Below are 6404 nucleotides of genomic sequence, written 5' to 3'. Positions count from 1 at the left end.
ATAATGATATAATAAACAATCAAACACTTAATACACTGTACATATTTCTAATAATAATATACACAAAGATACGAAATAATATAAAAAAAAGTAATAATAAACTGATATCATCAGACACCTAATGGCCCGGTTGACAATCCACAGATGATGGGAACCTTCAGTGTACACCACGATGAAGATACAGAAGAAATATGGCCGACAACCGGTGAAAATCTTCGAATGATGGCAGCGTGTCTATTACACACGTGCACAGAATGTATGCAATTGATAAATTATGGTGCTAAGATATTTCTACATTTAAAGGTGCTTGGGAGACACTGGGCTTTTTATTATTTGCTACTGGATTATTGCTATCGTAACCATCGTTAGGTGTTATTATGTTTTGAATTAAAATAAAATACATTTATATTCTGATTTAATTGTCACTTATTGTCTATACACACATTTTAGTTAAACAATTTCAGTTGATACAATCCCTAACTGCAAGCCATTATGGTATTTCTCGGTGTTTTTCCGATCGCCAAACTCGGCGCTTTACTTCTGCGTCAAGTAAGTAAGCCTATTGCTAATTATGTCAAAGAACGTGCGAAACAGTCTCCTGTATTTCGATCATATGTGATGCCACCTGCTCAATTTTACAATCAGTGCGAAGTTAAAATGAAAATGTATTTCATGAATATCAGTAAAGCTGACAAGATCGAGCCCTTGAGTGAAACAGTTGCCATTGAACTTGGGTCAAATCTACTAGGTGAAGGTATTATATTTTGTATTGCTGCTAGTTTACTATTGTTTGAATATAATAGACAAGTACGCAAAGAAAAAGCCAAAGAAGATACCCGTTTAAAAGAGCAAGAAGTATTAAATAATGCTATAAACGATTTGGTGTTAATATCTGAACAACAGAGGGCTGAAATAAAACGTCTTACATATCTTACTGACGATCTAATATCCAAAGTAAATAGCAAATGAAACACTGGACCTATTACAAATTCAGAATTACCACCAAGTAGTAGTAAAAAAAATAAGCCTGAACATTCGAAGAATCTTGTTTCCAATGAAATGAATGAAAATTTAACACACATAATTGTATAAAAATTTTAATTCAATCAGTACTTTAATATTTTACTTCAATAAGAACTGTCATGATTCAAGAATACGTTAAACACTTTAAATAGACATATTATATTGTTTTGATTTCATTGATTATAATGTTAAGTGTTTACAGTAAATGTGCGCGCGAAATTCCCGCGAAGTGTCTCTGACCAGAGGTTATGCCAACGGCAGAATCCGGTTGATTATCACACGTATACATGGAAACCAAAGGATGAAGGAAGAGATATATAATAAAATTAATCAGTAATTAATTTATAAAGATGCAAAGTATTATTTGGTCAAGTTAAAATAAACATTAAATAAATTTACGTACTACTAAGGCGACACTTCACACAAAACGGTTGTTGCAAAAAAAACTAATACCGATCGGATCACAACCAGAAAAAAAAACATAGCGAAAGTGAATAATACTACGCATTTTGGAGCGTATTTTACACTCCTGTGATGGCGGAGAAGAAGGAGAAAACATATGTGTTTACAAATAAGCGTTACCATAGTTTGCAAACTAGTTCACGTCAGGGCACTCTTAGAGAAAATTATTGTTATAACTTAGGAAAAAATAATATTTTTTTAATTTAATTTTACATCTCAGCTATGTCAAGAAGAATTATCGGATTTTTTAATCGTAGCCAATAGCCCGCATAACTTTGTATCCGACGAAAAAAATAAATATAACTTTGTATCGTCATATAATTTGAAAAAATATTTATACGTATTTAACTAAAATAAATTAAACATTATTTAAAAATCAGTGTATACTATGCAAGATGCACCCTCCTGACAAAATTCCTTGTGGTGCCAACATGTCCCTATGTTTATTTCTTAAATACTTGTTGAAACCTGAAATAGTAAAACTGTTGCCTCACAAACTTGACAGAAAAACATTATGAAATAAACTTAAAATTTTAAAACACCCAAATTAATTTTTAATTCGAAGTTTCAAATTCCAAAAAAAAAAAAAAACAAAAAAAAAACATTGATAACCTCATCATCATTGTTATCATAGTATCACGGGCTATGACAACGTCATTGATTCTACAAAGATTTGTTCCTACTAAGAGCCATTCGTGAACTGAGTCGATTCTTGAAACACTGATTCAACTCCCACACTTAATTTTAAAGAGTCGACAAGCTTATGAACTACACATCTCTATAAATCATAATTCTTAAAAACTAAAAATATTTCAAAATTTCATATGACTTTAGTCTTTATTTTTTATAATAATCCTAAAATATATTTATAGAAATTTTACTTATGGCTTCATCTAAGATACCTAAAATCAGTATAAAACCTTGCAATATAAGAGATTCCTTCTGATTTTTAATGGCAGATGCTTTAGACATTGTTGTTAACGTGACTGTTATTTCGTTATATTGTAAGAGATATTCTTTGAATCGTGAGTAAGATACTATTCCACCTGATTGGACATGATTGTGTAAGATTAAGAGGCTTGTTATTTTAATTTTCTTGTTCATCAAGTTATTTTCTTTGTTGTTATGGTACTACATTTGAAATATGTTACAATACGTTTGCATTTTTTAAGAACTGTTTGAATGTATTGATGACTTAAAGCATCTTGAAGAACTTAATTTAAAGTATGCGTGAAACAACGAGTATGTCGAACTTTTAAAATGCCACATGCTTTTATCATTGTTGATGCATTATCTGTGACAATAGATACTATTTTTTCTTTCATTTTCCATACATTAAAAATGTTTAAAATTTCTTTTTTACTATTGTTGGCAGAGTGGTTACCTTTTGTCACATTTGTAGATACATTTTCACAACGCACATTAAAATTTGTATCAATAAAATGAGAGGTGACAGTTAAATACCCCTAATTTTCCCTGGATGTCCAAAGATCAAATGTTAAACTGATACGTGATACTTCTTAAAATATAATTAATAGTTTTATTTTATTTTATTTTATTCATATTGACGTGTGATTAATACATCTATCAATGTTTTTCTAGATGGTAACCTAACCTAATCTAACTTAGAGTCTAGTAGTTTAGTGAAATGTCTAAAACCGACATTTTCTATGGAAATGGTTGAAAATTTTTACATACCATAAATAAATAGCTTTTTTTTTACTCATTTTTTCTTTAACTATTGCGGTCATATGCACTTCGTCTTTTAAAAAGTATGTTACTGTTTGAGTAATTTGAGTAATAGAAGTGTTTGCGTAATTAATGTCAGATTCACTCAGCTTAGTTTTCTTTAATTTGGCGTGAAATCTTTTGATGTGATCCCCTAATTTGTTGACATTGCTGCTTGCCTTATATTATTTTTTACATTTCGCTATACTTTTTTCCTTGTTTCTCGTAAAATGTAACCAAACGTTTGAAATTTTTCTACGGCTCATATTACAAATATATTTGACACAATTACACTATACGCACATAGACTACTAATTAGATAATTGTTAACTCGACTGATCACTGACATACTGTATGGCTTTTGAATTGATTTGTTTGGTTATTATAAGAAACAAACAAACAATTTAGGTATTTAAAAAAAAAAAAATAATATTAGAAATTTGATTAGGATTATCGTTTACTGTCGGTAGTTCAAAATTTAAATATTGATTGTTGATGATAGTTTAAGCTATCGGTATTATCGCTAGTTTCCCTTCTTCAGGTATAACCAGTTCATGCACCTTCATATTAAGATCATAGAGGTATACATGTACTTAGTATGAGGAAACGAAAACGAATTGACGTACTTGAACCGTATACTAATTAAATCGAAACCATAATAGTACGTAACGCGACTTTATAAACCAATTATTTTAACTGCCTGCGCGCACGACTTCGTACCGTCGTACAACTTGCGGTCGATGATTTCGCAAACGAAATATAATTATTATTTAACGCCGGTATTTCATTCAACTTCGTAGGAGAACGTGATTGTGTAGATGATATATTTTGAGTAATAACGATATGCATACCACATTTCAACCTCATTTATACACTCTGATCGATTTATATCGTTACTCTTATTGGCTAACAGTTTTAACACATATTGTTTTCCAACGTATAAATTATATGCGTTTATAAACGTATGTATAATCTAACCTATAAATATACATTTTCTACCAATGAACCTTAAATATTTTCCCGGAATATTGAACCATCAATTAGTCAATGGACGAATAAATGCTTATAAAGCATTTATGCGGCTTAGATGATTGGTTTACTTGAATAATGGTAGTATGCTATCGCTTTGGAAGACGGGTATGCGTTAAAATTTAAATATTTTAAAAGAAAATCGACAAGTATAATTTTTGATTTTCAGACGTTGAAACGGTCTGATTTAGAATTTTAAGTTGAAAACTATAAACAATAATAAATTGTATAAACATAATTTGTTTGCACTCCAAACAATGAAAATCTCAAAAAATAATCCAAGAGAAAATAATAGAAAATATTATATTATTTTTTATTTTTATATATATATATATATAATTTTCGAACTCGTAATAATAATTGGCTTTCAATTATATGAAAGTATATTTGGTAAAAAACCACGTACATTAAACGAGAAATATATGCGCTCACAAAACGCTCACGGTTTTCAGACAGATCGTCATACGATAATACACGTTTTATGTTTGTACATTGAACCGAACAATTTCAAAAGGGAGAAAAATAAAAAAACCGATGTCGTCGTGATGGCGTCTTATGCTTTTACCGATTTGTAACTATATTTCCGTAAAGTCCAGGGACAAAAAAAATAAAAAACAATTTTTATTGGTACTCGTTGCAAATGCGGTTTATCCGGTGAAATTTTGTAAAAACCTTTTTTGATCCGTTACTTTCGATACTATTCAAGAAATATATTTTAATATCTGACATGTCGAATAAGGTTTTTTCCCGAACCGCTGCAAATGTCCAAGTAGACGCGCAACGGGTTCGTTCGGTTTTTACTAGTAGACAAGTCTTTAACTCGTATTAGCTCGTAAACCTTCGAATTTAGGTTTTTATTATGGTTGATAAGCCTTCAATCATGCATCGAACAAAACCTGTTTATAACTCAGAACTGTGTTTAAACGTTATATATGTATAGGCGTTCGCAGATCTCTAATTCAGGAGATGCCTAAAATACATTTAGGCCCTATATTAATAAAACGTGTTGTTATGTTTAATGAATTGTAATGTATAGATAATTAAACAAAAATAACTTTAATTTGTATTTAATATTGTGATGTATTAGTCCCGATTAATATGTGTTTTACTTTTGTAGTCAATTGTAGTTGTTAAATTATCAAAATAAGTTTTTGCGCGAAATTTAGAACATTTTGTTTTATATATTCCATTACAAAATGACATTTATTTTTTAACAAATATTTTAGAATAAATTACATTTAATTTGATTAGTATCTTACTGAGTAACATCGCTAAGATTAAAGGCCTATTACTCTAAAACTTAAACCATGGGGTCCCATTCACAAAATTTCTAGGGGTGCCCGGATACACCTAGCACCCTGGCACACCTGGCACTAAAAAAGCGGCAATACAGACATGCGACATGTTTATCAGTGTTGGGACTTATCTAGATAAATTTATCTAGATAAGTCCCAACACTGATTAATATAATTATGAAGCAAAATAACTGGAGATCCAACCTTCAGTTGTAAATTATGTGGTGGCATGCCTAGTAAACCAAATGAGTTTATAAACTCTATTGGATAATTTTCAGCTTCAGTAGCAATGTTGGGACTTATCTAAATTTATCTAAATAAATTATCTAGATAGATTTGTTGTCATCTTTTATCTTATCTAGATATATAACACTAAATTATCTAATTACTTATTATAATTACTTATTACAATATTAGTAAAAAACAAAATGAACCCCTTAATGCAACATGGTGTACAATATTTTTTGTTATCCCATCTTTCGCCAACACATACAAACTGGATGGTTCGAGAGCATGCCACGTATAGTTGTCCGTGTGAAAAACACGATGTGCTCAAATTTAAGCCTCAGACAAACATCGTTTGGCCTTGAAACTTATTGATAGTCATTGCAAATGCCAATCTAATTGGAAATTGAAGGCACATCCGTGGGTATAATAGAGATTCGCGGTAATAATATATTTTCACCTCGGAATTTGCCATTTAAAATTATGGCTTTGATAACATTTTTCATTAATTTTTTAATAACTAATCGCGTGCCGTTGCACAACCGGGGAGTGTTCAAATTATGAAGCAAAATAATTGGAGATCCAATCTTCAGTTGTAAATTATGTGGTGGCATGCCTGGTGAACCCAATGAATTTAAAAAT

At 30.4% G+C, this 6404-nt stretch overlaps 1 pseudogene; it reads left to right on the top strand.

The window, feature by feature from the left end:
* The first annotated feature begins 492 nt into the window (after positions 1–492).
* On the top strand, positions 493–1068 carry LOC112685416 (annotated as a pseudogene).
* The last annotated feature ends 5336 nt before the right edge of the window (positions 1069–6404 follow it).

Source organism: Sipha flava, unplaced genomic scaffold, assembly GCF_003268045.1.
Source record: "Sipha flava isolate LNK unplaced genomic scaffold, YSA_version1 275_pilon_pilon, whole genome shotgun sequence".
Classification (NCBI taxonomy): domain Eukaryota; kingdom Metazoa; phylum Arthropoda; class Insecta; order Hemiptera; family Aphididae; genus Sipha; species Sipha flava.
The sequence above is the reverse complement of the archived record's forward strand: the minus strand, read 5'-3'. Positions and strand labels throughout refer to the sequence as shown.